The following is an 18,399-nucleotide window of genomic DNA, read 5'->3' on the forward strand; positions in this document are numbered from 1 at the left end:
TTGTCCATCTGAATATCTCAGAAGCATCTCTAATTCTTTAGTCTCTAAATCAAACTTCAGAGAGCCACTTCATCATACTCATTGCACTTGGATGTGCATGGGCCAAATTTTCTGCAGCATTGCACAACAGCCAGCTAGAAGAGGAAGAAACTTCACTAACACTTGTCAGGTAACAGCACTTCTGTGTTAATATGGAAGGTTTTCTGTGATATATAAAATGTGTTTTTATATATAAGTGGGTATAGTTAAACCAGTATATAATATGCCTGTTCTCATCTGTAGTTACAAGAGGGACCACTGATTCATTAGAGTGCTCAGTCCTAATTTTTACTCTACTTAAAGCATTCAGTTTTGCTTTCAACTTTAAGTACCTTATTTCTGAGTTAGATCTGCAGATATGTAACAGACAGTTTCATATTTTTATGTTGCACATAATCATACCTTTCAGCATTAACTCTCTATTGTAATATGTAAATGATAAAAAAATCATTTACAGAGGGAGAACAATTCTTCATAACTCCCACACTGTCAAACCCAATTCTCTGCGGTGTCCTTAGGGATACTGGATGGCTTGCTCATTACTTCATTGCCTCTGCCAAAGACTGGAGGCCACTGTGTTCTTCCCCCATAGTCAACATCTGTTGAAACTTAGCAAGTGCTATCATCCTCCCTCAAAAATATATCCCTCATTAAACTACTCTCACCACGTCCACTGCTACAACTTTAATTTAACTCATTATCAATTTAATGTGCACTATTTTAACAGACTACTAAAATTGAGTCATTTAGGTTGAGGTTTTTCAAAAGAACCACAAAATTGTGTTTTCTTCCTGACACAGTAGCAATCTTTCAGTAGCAAACTCTTCAAGTCTCTATCTGCCTTTGATCATTTTTCCAGTATCTTCAAATTATTATTTTTGATTTTTTTCCACTTTCTATAATTGTTTTCCATAGGAACAATTGTCTAAACTTGCCACACCACATAACAGTGATCAATTTAACACATCAATCAGATATCACACACACAGATAATCATACACTGAAAAAAATGGAGGTAGGAAAGGCATTAAAATTCAAAAATTATTTTTCCCTTTGACAAGAGGACTAGAGTCAACTACAAACTCAATATCCCAAAGACTTTGCATAATATGTCCACTACCTAAATACCTCATTTCTTTACATTATGTCCTCTTAAAAAAATAAATAAAATAAAATGATTTAAGATTTATTTTAATGTCTTTCTTCCATTCAAGTTACATACTAAGTGTGGGAAGTAGAGAGTTTTCTGTATTTCCACACACATCTAGAGAAGGATCTTATTCACTTTAGGATAATTCTGATCCCCTCATCAATAAGCTGAGGCTAATTCATTTGTAAGATTTTAGAAGCATGTGAGGAGAGGTTTACAGAGTTTCTAAAAAAAGTTCCCTCCACTCTTCTAACATTCAAGAATTAATTTCCTACTCTCTGAACTTGAATGAGAAAGTTCTAATAGCTACTGGCATTCACTCTATGCCTATCGTTACAAGGTAAACTGACTTTTAAGGGGTAGATCAAAGGTTAATAATAACACATTGAGGGGCCTCCCCGGTGGCGCAGCGGTTGAGCGCTGGGTTGAGAAGCTGCCCCGAAGCTGCCCGCGGCCTCTGCACCGCCGGTTTGATCCCCAGCTGCTCCCCAGCCACCGGAGGAGGGTCCCACATGGCACGCAGACCTCTCCTGCCGCCCGCTGCTCCCCTCAGCAGTGTACTTCGGTCCTTCTGCCTGCTCTGCTCTCGGCTCTGGCTCTGGTGAATTCTCTCACCCTCCCGCGCTTCTGACTGTACCCAGTGCATGTATAAACAAAACAGGCAAATAAAATAAATAAATAAAACATGCCTCTATAAAATAAAAAAAAAAAAAAACACATTGAGGAGAAAAGTTTAAAAAGGAACTCTAGATTCTTGCTGATGGAATTTGTTGTGAAAGGTATGTGGATTTCTTTCTGTGCTTTTGATTCTGTTCCATTGATTTCTGTGTCTATTTTTATGCCAATACTATATTGCTTTAATTACTGCTGATCTGTAATATAGCTTAAAGTCAAGTCACATTGTGCCTCCATTTCTTTCTTTCTGGCTCAGGATTGTTTTTGTTGCTTGAGGCCTATTATGGTTTCACGTAAACCTTAATATTTTTGTCAATATTTTGTTCAAAAAAATATTCTTAGTGTTTTGACAGGGACTGATTTAAATTGACATATTGCTTTTGGTAGAACAGTCATTTTGTGAATACTGACATAAGTGTGGAATATCTTGCAACCTCCCTATGTTTGAAATCCTTAAACAATGTCTTACTGTTTTCATTATATAAGTCCTTCACCTCCTTGGTTAATTCTTATGTATTTGATCATTTCTTTCTTTAAAAAAAGCTTTATTTATTTATGCATACAAGAGCTGGGGTACAGGCCAGAGGTGTGGGGAGGGCAGGTGAGAGGATTCACCAGAGACAGAGTGGAGAACAGAACAGGCAGATTAACCAAAGCCCACTGCTGAGGGGAGCAGTGGGTGAGCCAGGAGAGGTCTGCTGCACCATATGGGTTGCCCCCTGGCTGGCTGGGGATCAAACTCGTGCTGCAGTGGCTGTGGATAGCTTCATAGGTTGCATCTTAACCCCTTGCGCCACCAGGGAGGCCCTGATCATATTTCTTTTTATGTCAACTCTGTCTTTGTTTACTACTGTGTCTTCGGTGCCTAGAATAGCCGTTAACAGAACCTCACAGTTACAAACTGGAAAATAGCAGAAATGATTCAATTTGGCTAGAGACAGTTTTAGTGATGAAACACATTCTTCATTAGAAATCTTCTAAATTCACATTATAAAACTAGTTGACTTACAAAAGAAAAATGTCAATAATATCTGAAGTCCATGTAGTTTAGTCCAACTAAACTGTTATTTAGTTCATATTTTTTTCCTTCTCAAAAAATGTTTGTACATGAATTCTCAAAACAAACAGCCTCTTTCTTGAAAAATAGGTTTAAAGGCCATTTTTCCATCACTTAAAATTCCTGGAAACAAATCTGTTTACTTGGGAGAAGAACCAAATACTACATCTTACCATTACTCAAAAGAATTGCATTCTTATTAAATGCTATCCAAATAAGGTGTTTTTTTAATCGTATTTTGCAAATTAATACTAGCTTATATGCTCAGAGACCAAAACAAATAATTTAGATAATACAGAAATTTTTAATTACTTTATAATGTTCAATCCCATCAGAAGATCTATGTCTGAGTGACAGAAATTATGCTTTTTGTTGGTGTGAAGGGATCTGTTTTCTAAAGCACTTTCCACAAAAATGTTAAAGGCCAGTATAAACACAGATTTCTTACTGCTATTAATACAAATACGATATGCAGAATCTGCTTAGAAGTTCTTGCTTTGGCTTTATCTCTAAAAGCTTTGAAGTACTTTTATCTTAGTACAAATAATATAAGGTGCTAGTGCATGAAAATTAAAACTCAGTATATACTATGGCTCTGGGCTCCAGCTCTACCTTCAATGCACCCTCTCTCCATTCACTGCCTCTGTCCCTCTGTGACACTTTCTCTGCTTCATCCTTAATTATCTAGTGTTCCTTCCACAATTAAAACTTAGTCTGAGGGCCTCCCCGGTGGCGCAGCGGTTGAGCGCTGGGTTGCGAAGCTGCCCGCGGCCTCTGCGGCGCCGGTTCGATCCCCAGCTGCTCCCCGGCCACTGGAGGAGGGTCCCACATGGCGCGCAGACCTCTCCTGCCGCCCGCTGCTCCCCTCAGCAGTGTACTTCGGTCCTTCTGCCTGTTCTGCTCCCCGCTCTGGCTCTGGTGAATTCTCTCACCCTCCCGCGCTTCTGACTGTACCCAGTGCATGTATAAACAAAATAAATAAATAAATAAATAAATAAATAAAAACTTAGTCTGAGCGGGACAAGTGAACACTTATCAGCAGTTATTTGACTTTTCTTTTTCACCTTGATTTCCTTTTCTATTCCATTGGATATATTAGAAAACTCCTTTTAAGGATAACAAGGGAGGAGATTGAGGCACAAGCTAAGTTTGTGAAAAGAACACTAACTTAAAGTATTAATGATGTTCTTGCATTGGTTCCAATTACACATTTCACCCTTACTACCTCATTCTCCCCCTTCAATGTAACTCTATTTTCTCTTTTTTAATCCTGAAAAATAGTGATTGCTTTAACCACTTTAACACTCAGCTCAAAAATTACCCTGTAGGTATCCATTCCATATTAACATAAATATGGTGCAGGACACAGAATTACTGCTCGAGGAAATAAAGTATTTTGTATTCAACTTTAAGACTCATTTACAAACCAAACTATAAGACTTGCTGACATGAAAACTTCAAATCTCTTTTAGAAAAATAAATTTCTCTTTCCTAATTTGCCTCATAGGGTGATTTTATGGCTTCCCTGCTTCGCTTGGTTTTGGTCAAGTCACTCTAGAACACGATGACAACATGATACCCACATGCAACTGTGGCTTACTCATTACTACACAAACGGGGTGCACAGGAATGCCAATGCTGCCTTGTCACCGATATGCTCTGAAGTGTTTTAATCATACAACAGACCACAAATGAAAATCCATGACCTGGCACAGGTCTGTGTATCTGTGTGACCTCAAAATGCTGGAGTTTAAAACCCGCCACCAAGAACCAAATGCTACAGTGCAGGAAACCACACTAAACAAAATCAGAGGAGAGAATATTGCCAAAAGACAATAACTTTCAGGCTGATTTTCACATGAAAATCTCATTGGGTGCAGTGTAGATCCCTGATTGCCTTTTTTATTAGGCTGAAGTTGGCCTAATTCATCTTAATTTCCCTTCAATACCCATCAGAGAATTTATATAAATAACAAACCTCTTTAAAGAACTTCTTGTTTAACGAGTAACAACTACATTAGTGTAACACTATAAGATAAGTTGCCATCAGAGATCTCTGTAGATACTCCATGAGATTACTTGATAAATATTAAATCAGTAGCAAAGAAACTCAAGGATGTCACAGGCTTTGGTCCTTCCATACGAACTCATTCTGGTGAAATCCAGAATCCAGTTAAACCTCAGGTGCCCCTGCTCCTTATAGATAGCAGAGTTCCTTCTGACTCTTATACTTTACCTGCCCAATGAGACCAAACAGGTCACCCCAGACAGAAGTCTCAGTGACATCAGGATCCCTCCTTAAGAAAAGACACTGATTGAAACCCAGATTACTTAAGGGGTGATGACAAATAGTGGACACCAGAAAAGTTATCTATTTATTAGATTATCTGACAAGCTAAGGGCCTAAGAAACTGTCCTGACCAATTAAATAGGTGTCCAGTGTTAGGGTTCTTCAACTTCTTGAATTTTCCTAAGGCCTAGAGAAAGGCATTCAATGTGAATGATAAAATACAAAAAAAAAAAAACAAAAACAAAAACAACAAAAAAAAAAACAAACTCAAATTCAGCCAGTATAATGGATGATTTTAATGTCCATGAACATAAATTATTCAAAACCCTGCCTAAAATTTCTGAAATTCTTTAATTCTAAGTAAATTAACTTCAAATCTACTTCAGCCACCCACCTTAGATCCAACATCATCCAAAGCAGCTCTGTCTCTAACACCTTTAACATTAATATCCTGCTTTCTGACCACAGCCTTCAGTCCTTCCAACTCTCTTGTATATTTTAATCCATTTCCATTTTAACCTTATTGGCAGTAGAGGCAGTGGTTAAACATGTGGGCTCTTAAATCAGGCAGTTTGGATCCACATCCTGGATCAGTTGCTTCCTAGCTCTGTAAACTTAGACAAGGACTCAATTTCCTCATAAAGAAAATGGAATTATGTTTAATCTCTCTGATACTCAAGGATACCTAATACAATTATTATGAAAATGAAATAAGATAATCTGGAACATTTAGCACAGAGTAGGTATGGCACATAGTAGAGGCTAAATAAATGGTTTTTGCCCATTTATTCATTAAGTTTGTTAATTTTTTCTAATTTCTTCCATATCCAATCTAAAATCTGTACTTTATTATTTTTTTCTTCAAGGAAGACATAAAAAAATTTAGCCAACTAACTTCTCTGCTACATACCAAGAATGCTATTATCCAAATGGTAAAACGTAACTGGCTATTAACTATCAAAAATAGAAAACTCAAAAGATATGTTATTGCTTTGGTTCAGCAAAACTTTCATCTCTAAATATTGAAAACATGTATTACAAACTACATTCCTCAATATCTTATATCATCACCTTTCTGTAATTTGAATAACAATTCCTCCTCTTTGAGACTTTGTTGTTCTATCGGTTATCACACTTTCCCCCGTATATTTTAATAATCCTGTCTCACATCTGCCTAAAGTCACCATAACATTTGCTGAATCCAGGGCAATAGGAAAAATAGAGAACCACACATAATATTTTTGAAGATTTAAAAGTTTTAAATCAAGTTCAAAGAATCTTCTGGTTTTACCCAAAATGGAGTAAGAGCAGCCAGATTTATTATCCCCCCTGAAACAACCTTTCAAAAAAAAAAAAAAAGAAAGAAAAAGACAACAAAATAATACAAAAAATGTTCTAAAAGACCTTAGATATCAATCAACAAATAACAGTGATTCCCAAAGAGAGGGGTGAAAAATGAGGTGAGCCCTATAATTCCTTTACTATCTTGAGAGAGTTCGCAGGCCACAATATAGAGAAAAATGCAGGAAAAGCCCAGTGAGTTTCCTGAACTGTGGAGCAGAACTGAGAATTCAGGAAAATAGGCTGTTAGAGTTCACACATCAGAGAACCAGAGGGAAAACAGCTGTACAGAAACAGAACTTGGGTGTCTGCAGAATATCGTCAGAAGTACTGAGCAGTACATGGCGCTTGAGAAAACTACCTGAACCCAGGGGGCCAGGAACAGGAGTGGGGGTAGCATTGGGAATAATGCCTGACTAAAACAGGGTGAGGAAGAGTGCAGTTAGCCATCACCCAGACAAAGAAAACTCATTATTCACAGGTAATTAGGTAAAATGCTCTGGCAGGCCTTGCCTCAGCAGAAGAAAGGAAAACCTACTCCTAGACTGAGCACAACCAGTGGTGACAGAAAAACTAGAAAAGACTGTTTCCAAGTAATTTAACTATTTCATAAAGTCCAAAAATATTTCTGGAAATACAGTAGTAAAAGGAGTAAAAACACAATATAGGGATTCCACTCAATGATCACCAGGCTTGCAAATAAGCAGGAAAATATGACCCAGAATGAAGAGAATCAATGAAAGGAAATTGATGTAGAACTGATACAGGACTTAGAATTGGTAGAAAACAACAATAAAATGGTGGTAATAATGTGTTAAAAATTAAAAATGACCAATATCTAACTCCTAGAGATAAAAATACAATGGCTGAGATGAAAAGTACACTGAATAGGATTAAAGACAGATCAGACACTGCAAATGAAAAAACTAATACATTTGAACAGCGCTGCGAAAAAAGAGGAACATAGATAATGAGAAACTGACTGTAAGTAGAAACAAATAAATAAATAAAACAGTAAACTAATACATTTGAGAACATAATAGAAACCAGAGAAAGGAAAAAAAATGAAAGAGCATCAGTTAACATGGAACAACTTCAAGCAATTTATATATAAACTTAACAAAGAATATTTATGAAAATTCCACTCAACAGCAGAATACAAGATTCTTTTCAAGAGCAAACAGACCATTTGCCAAGATAGACCATAGCCTAAGCCATGAAACAAGACTCAATAATTCAAGAGCATTAAAGTCATAAAAAGTATGTTCTCCTACCACAGTGGAATTAAATTAGAAATCAAACATAGCAATCTCTGGATAATCCTCAAATATTTAAATAATAATAGCACACTTCTAAATAACCCACAGATCAAAGAATAAGTAAGAAATATTAAAAAAAAAAATTTAACCAAATGAAATTGAAAAATAAAATCAGAAAGCAGTACCAGTGGGGAAATGTATGGCATTAATACACAGTACTAATACCTAAATATATGAGAAGAGTTGAAATTGATGACCTCAGATTCCACCTTAAAAAACTAGAAAAAGAAAAAAGCAAATAAAACCTAAAGTAGAAGGAAATAGTAAAGAGCAGTATTTATCATGAAAATAGATGCAAACACTGTAAGCAAATTTTTATTAAATAGAATGTATATAGAATAATACATCATGAACAAATATATAGACTATATCATTATAATTAATCCATGTAATTAACTATATTAACAAAATTAATTATAACCTCATGAGTACTAAAAAGACTTTGACAAACTCTAGCCTCCATTACTAGTTAAAACTAAAAAAAAAAACCTCACCAAATTAGAAATAGGTAGGAGCCACCTCAACTTTATAAAGGCCATCCAAATAAAAAAAAAAAACTAACAAATTCTTAATAATCAAAGACTACTTTCCTATTATCTACATGCTCAAATATAAGGTAAATTTATCTTTCCCAAAAATGATCCCTCAAAATTGATTGAGTCAGCATAAAATCAATCCCCTCAAAGGCTGTTTTCTCGCTTCCTTTATCTTAAATAGCATTGTAAGAATTGGGAGAAGACATGTCCAAAATTGCCTTTATCAATGTTGCTTTTTTGTGTAGGTATGTTCAGATACAAAAATAGAGAGAGAGAGAGAGAGAGAGACATACAGTTAGATATGAAAGTTAGTATGACACAGTAAAAACAATGAATTATAGCAAACGGATAAATTGAATAGTATCCCTAGAGTCTGACCACACAATTTCAAGTGTTGAGATTGTGGTAAACAAGATCACATAAAAGGAATACAATAAATGGCTATATTGTGGAGATTAACAAAAATGCTAAAAGTCTTAATGTTATGTAAATGAATACTTATATCTTGGGATAAAATTTCCAGTAACAGCATCACAAAGAGACAGAAAATTATAGATGATCGGTTCTGAAAAACCTGTGACTCAGAAGGGGGTTTCCAAAGATGAAAAACTAATGAGATTTCATGAAATAGGAGATTTTTTAAAACATCATTTTTAAATAATTTATTAAAATATGTAATTTTAGATAAGTCTATGATTAGATAAATTGGCCTTATAATAGGAAAAATGGGAGTTATACGTTTAGTGTTGCTTCTTATCAAGCATAAAAGTATACCGTATTATTATTTAAAGGGTAAAGGAATATATATTGTTAAGGGAAAAGTGTAATTAAACAGTATATAATGTATTGTCATTTTTGTAATGGGAAAAATGTTTAACCTAAGCTAACTCTGGCTAAGATGTTCACCAACACTTTGACTGTTGTTATCACTATGTGGTGGGATAAACTGAAGGGTAATATTTTTATTTTATTTTTCCCTCTCTGTCCAAATTTCCTGCAAAAATCATAATAATTTGAAGTTAGAAAGAAAAAATCAACATCTTGTTTGAATCCATGCCTATTCTCTACCTCATTATTTAATCTACAATAACAGATTTATTTTCTAATAATGTCATTCATTTTTTAACATCTTATTCTAATATATTACTTTTAATTTCTGCCTCTACACTTTTTGATATGTAAGGCTGTATTTTTTAAATTGGTAATTAAAAGAAAAAAATCCTATATTGTATATGTTCAATTTATAATATACTTATTATATAAAGTGAACCTGATGATCAGCATTTTCTTATTTTCTAATATTAAGTATGCAACAACTGCAGTTTTTGTCTTATCTCTAATTTGTCAAAGTTTAAGTTATTTGTAATTCTTAGATGAGAATCTAGTGTTGAGAATAAACTGGAGAAATAGCAAAGTACATTATCTATCCTGCTGCCCCAAATGACCCCGAAAATCAAGCTTTAGTCCCTTCCTTGAGTGTGTGAAATTGTGTGTATGTCTTTTGAAGGAAGGCAGGGGAAACCTAAGGCCAGAGACTAGCAGACCCAGAGCAGCAGTCCTGGACGCAAAGGGACTTACTAACAATGGCTCCTTGTGCGTGTCTCCCATTTTGAAATCTGTATCTCACCAAATTAGAAATAGGTAGGAGCCACCTCAATCTGATAAAGGCCATCCAAATTACAAAAAAATAAATAAACAAATAACAAATTCTTAATAATCAAAGACTACTTTCCTATTATCTACATGCTCAAATATAAGGTAAATTTATCTTTCCCAAAAACGATCCCTCAAAATTGAATGAGTCAGCGAAACAGCTGTTTTCTCGCTTCCTTTATCTTAAATAGCATTGTAAGAATTGGGAGATGTCCTCTATTTTTTCTTGAAGTTTATTTTAATTCTCTGTTGGAATTAACTTCTTAGAGATGAAAGTGAAGGAGGATAGTCCAGTGATTTTTTTTCAACTCCTGTTGTTGACCACAGCTCTGTGGAGTTTACCCTTTTTTCCCTCATTTTTGAGTTTAGTGTATTTATTCTCTTAAGGTCAATGATCTTATAGACATTTCACTTAAATATAACATTCTTTTGCTAAATTTTCTCTTCTATCTCATTTTTCTGCCTTTTCACCACACCAATGAACAGGAAGAGAGTTTCAGCAATGAATTCCTTAAAGAAGTGTAAATTCATCAGCTAATTTATACTCTGGGTTGCATCACTCTGTGAACAAGACCTTATTTCACAGGGAGACTAAGATCTTCATGAAGACTGAAAACCAGTTGGGAAAGGGATAATTAAGGGGTGAATCAAAACTGAAGTGCTAAGTCAGAAGCAGGAAAAAATGAAAAAGAAAATGGAATCATGGAGAATCTGGCCTTTCAAGAAAGGGGAAGGATTTAATGAGAAAGTGACCAGAGCATTCAAGACTGGAGAAAGAAATGGAGGTGAGGATAAAGGCATAGATACTGGCTAACCAAGAGCAACTCTGCCTAGAGGAAGCTGTGTTTAGTTAGTAAATGTGAAGGACTTTTTGAAAGGAAGATCATATAACTAACTTTATTAGAGAGTAAAAAGAAGATTCTTAGAGATTATATTGGTAAATGATCTTAAGACCATACCTAATCATAAGGCCTCATACAGTGGTGTCAGTCTCCCCAAAAGGGTCATATACGCTCTTCCCAATATTCCCCTGGAAGCCTCCAATCACTTTGGTAAGGATACTAGCAGCCAATCAAGGCTAAGTATGCCTTGGATGTTTATTACCATTGCTTAAAGAATGCAGATTGTTTTGAGTTAAGAACATTTTGGACTTTCCCTGAAGGCTAGAGATGCTTCCTTCCTTACATAAGTCTTCCCAACTCCCTAACCAAATGAGGGAAAGATGACTGAAAAAATGTAGGTTAGACGGTCTCATTCATTTACAGGTTTACGAATGATGATGTCCACTCTCAGAGTCTCAACTTTACCTTCAGAGTAAGGATGAGGTAACCAACCTCTCCCCTATTTGCCTGTCAAGTGAAGTCTCCTCTCTCTCCTTGACACCCCTGGCCAACAAATGCAGGCTAAATCTCTCTCATCCATCCCATTATTCTTTAGAATTTACAACCATGTAAATTCTCCATATGTGTGTTGTTACATCAACTGTATATCCCCTGCTGGCCCACCTGATGCTGTTTTTTTTTTAAGATTTATTTATTATTTATGCATACAAGAGCTGGGTACAAGCCAGAGGTGTGGGGGGTTAGAGGATTCATCAGAGACAGAGTGGGGAACTATATAGGCAGATTAACCAAAGTATATTGCTGAGGGGAGCAGTGGGTGAGTCAGGAGAGGTCTGCTGCACCATGTGGATTGCTTCCTGGCCGGCCGGGGATTGAACTTGTGCGCAGAGGCTGTGGACAGCTTCACAGGTTGCGTCTTAATCCCTTGCACCACCAGGGAGGCCCGAAGCTGTTTTGATTAGTTACCCAATCCAAGAACCCAGGGAGATACAGGGTGATTTCCTTTGAGTGCTAACAATAGACAAATTATTTTAAGAAATTATGCGTCATAGTAAAATTATTATTCTTACTTCAGATTGGCTATTAATTGATAAAAGAAGAAAAAAGACAAAGGATGTAAAAAGTAGAAGAGTCAAGAAACCTCATAAGAAAGCTATTTAATAACATGGCTATGAAGGAATGGAGGCAGAATTAGGGTGCTGATATAGTGAAGTAGAGGCAGTATAGCAAGAAAAAAATAAATCAGGGACAAATATAATAATTGGTGACTGATTGGGTTATAGTAATGGAAATATTATGAAAAGTTGAAAATATCCTGAATTATAAAAAGATTGTGGCACTAATGACAAAAATAGAAACACTCCAGGGAGACTCAGGTCATAGGGTTTGTGTCTTGCTAATTTTTGGTTCTCTAAGCACTGCCTGCTAATCTTTAAATAGACTTTGTTATACTGACTTAGAAGTGGTACCAAAAAAAAAAAAAAAGACCTTTCCTGACCACTCATTTATAAAGAACTGTTTACACAAAATAAAACAAAAGATTTTTCAGGAAACCCTACAAAGCTATTTTCCAATAAGAGAAAGTTGATGATTCCCACTAGCCCTTAAGTGTATCTGTCAAGTCAAATGTTACCTTTCTAAAATGTCATATTTAGATGACATTAAGATTCTTCATATGTTTCTAACAATTGTTTCCACTTAAGTTCAAATTTTAAAAAAGTGCATTTTCCCTCGTTTCTTCTGGGCTGTACATGCATAGCCTCTGAGTTTTAACTGTCCTTTTGAAGTCTAGGTGGAATGGGCTATATACTGTGTTCACCGATATCATTTTGAAACTGTCTGGCCCATTATTACATAAAGATGAGCGTTTCACTTAATAAAGCCTTAGAGTAACACAATTTGCTACACCATAATTAAAGATGGACACATCTGTTCCATTTTAATTCAAACCCCTTTGAACATAATTACATAAAGCTGCGAGAACAGAAATTCTCAGTCTTAGAAATTTACTATCAAAAAAAAATCATTCTGTCTGCAGAAACTACATGGTCAAAGGACAATTTGTAAAATGAAGTCAAATAGATGTCTCTCACTCTGCATCAAAGCATGAAATAAATCTAAGACCCCAGATTAAAGTACAGTCCCCATATGAAAGCCATAATTAGTTAAGAAAACCCAGGTGATGGACAATCTTTATAGAAAGTACTAGCATTCCATCCCTGTGGAGGGAAACTACATATTCTCTTAGTCCATTGATAGAAAAAAGGGAACAAATATTTTAAAAAGTTAAAGGAAAACAAAAACAAAAATGAGAAAGTCAAATGCAGGTGTCACCTTTAAACCTCCATCTAAATATTTTTGGTCACATTGATTTAATAGATTTTACTTAAAAATAATATATTCTCTTTCTAAGGGTCTAGTCATTATATCCAAAATAAGTTTTGTGATAATAATAATCAGATGTATAAAGAAATAGGGCGAGGTAAAGGAAACCCTAATATTTCAGAATGTATTCAGAGAATTTAATAACTTCAGTTAAATGGCAAGCCATGCACACAAGAGTCCCTGAAATGTAGACTGTTAGTCTGTTTTATTTATGTTTCCATATCCTGAAGATGGTTTAATGAGGAGATGCAATCAGGATTAGCTAAGCAGTGAGAACTTGGAGGGAACTGGGTGGCAGTAAGATTTATATAAATATTTGCAGAGACTGGGAAGAGCAGATGCTCATATAATCCAGACAATGTGTGTGCACTTCATTTTAAAATAAAACAGTTGAAAGCCAAAATATAATTAATCAAGAGGAAATGCTTTAATCAACATCTTCCAAATCCTAAAGCACTGCTGAAAAGATTAAAGAAACATAAAAGAAATTAAAATATGATATTCAAAAGGAAACCAGAATTCATCTATTCCTGACATTCTCCTTTATCTCAGATGTGGGGTGGAACGTGTAATTAATACACATTTCCAATTTCTGTCAACGATTGGAATTTCCTAGGTGTTTAAGGTACTAACTAAATCACCTGAGACTTACTGCATAATTTACAATGCGGTAATGACAGGTCTCGCCATTATTAATTTACTATGAGAAATGTGCCTTCTTGCCCTTATTTCCAGTAGTTTTTTCTAAATAGAGATCTTTCCAATGGAAGAGGAGGACAGCAAATTTACATATGTGATAGTTTTATTTTAATGTAAGCTGCATGTCAAGAAATTAATTAACATATCAAATCTATGCATATTCAATTTTGAGCATATAGACCTTAAATAAATGTGAATAACTTAAACTCAGTTTTATCTCAGTTCTTCTAAAATCAACAAGCTATTCTCTTGCTATTATTTCTGTTGATTCCTGTCTAAGATTTCATGAGCTGCTCAACTTGAACCTGTAATTATTACTAAAGTTCAGAGAAGAACAATTTAAACAATTTAAATTTAAATTCAAGGAAATAAAAAGCTCACGCCTTCATGGCAAGTTCAAAATATATAAACATGTAAAGCTTGGCACATTTGCTATTTCCACAAAGTTTTCTTGGTGACAGGAATTATTTCACACATATCACCAGAATATTATAAACAGTCTTTGGTAAAAGATTATTCCCTACAGATGGCTAACAGTTTATATCTCATAATTTCTGAAATAACTCTTGAATAGAACTTATTCCTGATTATAATTTTTAGCAGAAAAATCTTTTTATTTAGTAAATTTCTGCCACAAAATCTCTAGCACTTGGGTCTAGAAGTCTTGAAATCTTAAAGGTTTAATCTTGCAAAAACATTGCTAAAATTATTTCTATTGAAATGCCAGGGAAAGAAATTTCTTACTATATACCCCTTCTATAAATATCTCTTAATAATAAAGAAGACTGTTTGATGGACCTGAGACATCCATTATCAAATCTAGGCTGAGAAAATGAAAGCAGCCATGCGGCAATCTCTTCTGTGTTCCATCATAGTTACAATAACTTTGAAGGGCATCTATGCACATACCTTCTTCTAGTATATAACAGAACAGAAGACAAAGATTCTTGATCTGTCTCTAAATGGCTTATTTTATTATCACAAATATTTCTGAAGTTTTTTCCTATATGATTTGTATATCAGTGTCACTCTTTATCAGAAGGGAATTTATTACTCAAATTAGTGACTTACACATAATGAACTTGACTAAATGAATTGCAACCAAGTACAATGATAATGTTAATTAAGAACATGGCTATTTTTGTCAACAGACTCATTGGAGAGATAAGGTACAGTCTCATCATAAGAAGTTTCTCTTTATTCTGTCCTTTTTCTCATTTCATATCATTACACTACAGAAAGGGGCATACAGTTTAATTATTATTTGTTGTTAATTAATTATTGTTTGTTGAATGTCATTATCACCATCAACCATCTATCATTTGTCATAAGAAAATCAGAAATTAAATTCTATTGGAGATTCTGAGAGGGGGACAGGATATCTGGAGATCTCAGTTTCATCTGGCATTATGTTGCTTTGTGATTTTATGCCTAAGCCATGCCTATAAGATGAAGGACCTGGTTTACGAACCTGCAAAACGATCAAACTTTCTAATGGATTTAACAATAATTTATATATACTTTTGCTTTATTTTGTTTTTTAACTATGGCTCTTAGGCTTTTCTTTCTGACAATGAAGGAAAACATGCATATGATTCTGCCTCATTTTCTTTTTCAATAAAAAAATCTTCTGTTTGATCGATTTTCCTCAATGCTAAAGCATTTCTCAGTAGTCATGCAGACACCTCAAGTCATATACTTTTATAACACTGTAGCAAATATTTGTTACAAAGATTATTTACTATGGCATATTAGTTGCTAATATAAGTTACACACACTCCACAATTTTTCAGTCAAAATTCTCAAACCTAAGCGATATTCACACTCGTATATACACAAGTAATCTGAGAATGATCTTATATTAAAGAATGTGACTTAGATTTTAAAATACTTAGTTAATGACATACAATTTTATATTATCTTTTACTATTTAAGGGAGAGATTGAAAATAAAAACCAATAAAAAAGAAAAATACTGGATGGTCTCACTCATAGCAGGAATCTAGAAAACTTAAATAAGGGACCAGGAAAAAGAATAACTATAAGAAAGAAAGTATCAAAATCAACAAGCAACTATGAACCAGAGACACTCTATGGGGGGTGAGGGGCGGGGAAAGGAGGGCTTGGGGTCAAAATAAGGGGGTTGTAATTGTATGGGGAATATAAAAATAAAATTTAAATAAAAAAAAAAACAATAGCTAAATAATTACAGAACATCACCATTGGTTTTTGTTTTTTTTTTAAGCAGATACTTTTTTTTTTCCCTCAAAGATTTATTTATTTATCTACACAAGCACTGGGTACAGTCAGAAGCGCAGAAAGGTGAGAGAATTCACCAGAGCCACAGCGGAGAGCAGAGCATGCAGAAGGACCGAAGTACACTGCTGAGGGTAGCAGTGGGCGGCAGGAGAGGTCTGCGCGCCATGTGGGACCCTCGCCCGATGGCCGGGGAGCAGCTGGGGATCGAACCGGCGCCGCAGAGGCTGCGGGCAGCCTTGCAACCCAGCACTCAACTGCTGCGCCACCAGGGGGCCCACCATTGTTTTTAAACATACCAAAATGTATATATTAAAATAAATGGTATCCTTCCTTAAGTGGTTAATTTTCAGAAAACTAAATTGTCTTTAGAATCTTCTGAAATATTTTGTGACTAGATTAGTGGTGACAGGGTGTAACATTTTGAGGATATAGTGTTTGGGTGCTTGAAAATAATTCACAATCATCTAGTGCCATATCTGAGTCACCATTTGGTAGCTATGACCAAGGTAAAAATGAAAAGTAATAAGATTTTTTTTCTTTGTGAAGAATAATAACAGTGCAGTAGCATTTATTGAGTGCCCATGAAATATTAAGAGATAGAGTATTTTAAGAGATAATTATTCTGGTCTTCATAATTATTTCATCTTACAGATGAGGAAACAGCTTTACACAGAAGCATCAAAACTTCCTGAATGTCACATAACAAACATATTGCTGAACAAGGAATCAAACCCAGAAACACCTACCTCAATTAAATCTGGGATACTAAGGTGAATTGTCAATAAGAAATTTCAAAAATCATTTTCTTATTTGTAAGTCTTTGTATTTCCATTATTTATAACAATTTATATTCTATCATGATTCAGTTTGATATTTAATGTATATTTTATCATATAAATCTTAACAATAAGCTATGAACCTATTATTCAAATATATCTTGATTATTTTAATGCACAAGATTGATAAAACCCTTCAATGAAATTAAAGACTTCAAATAATTACAATGAAATATTAAATCATGTAGTTTTTATAAATTTAACACTAGATACCTTAATTTTTTAATTGAAAAGTATTTATGTTTCCATTTAAATTTCCTATATGAAAAAAACAGGAAATTATTTACTCTGTTACCATGTATACAAAAGACTAACAAAATTTTATACAGTATTAAATTTCCTTAAGTATTAAATTTGCTCATCTAGTATGCAAACATTGATTCGAATGGATTAGTTTATGAAGTTGGCATATAGTTTTAAAATATAACTTAGAATGATTTATCTCAGATATATTTCAGTAAGAGAAAGGTTCACATAAATATCATGTACCACTGAACAATACCAATTAAGTACATAAATCTAAGATAAAGCTGTTCAGGTGGCATACAAATCAAAATGGAATTTTTATAGACAGTTTGTATCAACTGAGATAGCAGTTATTTAAATATGTGAGGCTACCTATTAGCCTTCAAAGTTGAAAGAAACCCTACCATATAATTACATACAGTCTGGTGATTGATATTTTACTTTTAAGAGGTTAAGAAAGCTCACAGATCATGATTGAGCACCAGTGATATCTCAGAAGAACAAGATTATAGAGAAGAGATCTTGGTACTTCAAAATATCTGTGCAGTTTCTGAAAACTAAAAAGATTTGAAATAGCAACTATTATTTGAAAAATGACAGTAAATCAGCATTGAACATATCATTTACGTATAATTCAGTTATTGTCTAACAACATGTGCCTAACCACAAGCAACTTTTTTTTTTTTTTTAATGGTGATTCTCTAAATCTTAAATTCAATCTCAGAGGCAGTGTTAACATATATTCCCTCTTATTTAGAGGTTTCCTTTCTATTGATGTGTCTTATTCCATTTAATCATGCTCTTAAATACTACTTCATGGCAGGCAATTAAGGCTCTGTAAGTATTCAGAATATATATCTGTGTACCCATTTCTTTTGAAACAAGAAAATTACTTAGCTGTAATTCTTACTCTCAATGAATTGTAATTACAATGACTCTAAACCTTTTTAACTTAAGTGTTTCCCTAGTACATTTGAGAATGAAAAAAATATTCCATCCAGCAAGTTAAAATCATTCAATGTCCTCACAAATAAGCATTTACAACTTCAGTTCTTAAGGTCCAAAGTGTAACT

General features: G+C 34.4%; 1 protein-coding gene across 7 annotated transcripts in view; it reads right to left on the reverse strand.

Moving 5' to 3' along the window:
• The window catches only part of CSNKA2IP (casein kinase 2 subunit alpha' interacting protein), a 119,859-nt gene that overhangs the window by 99,591 nt on the left and 1,869 nt on the right, over positions 1 to 18,399 (reverse strand). The window contains exon 3 of one of the 7 annotated variants that reach the window (XM_054700693.1): positions 17,792 to 17,883. The exons of the other annotated variants lie outside the window; for them this stretch is intronic. The gene's annotated coding sequence lies outside the window, so the exon portion shown is untranslated. The remainder of the gene's footprint in view (positions 1 to 17,791; positions 17,884 to 18,399) is intronic. 7 annotated transcript variants of the gene reach the window in all.

Source organism: Talpa occidentalis, unplaced genomic scaffold, assembly GCF_014898055.3.
Source record: "Talpa occidentalis isolate TD23 unplaced genomic scaffold, MPIMG_talOcc4v2.1 talOcc4.4, whole genome shotgun sequence".
NCBI classification, from domain to species: Eukaryota; Metazoa; Chordata; class Mammalia; order Eulipotyphla; family Talpidae; genus Talpa; species Talpa occidentalis.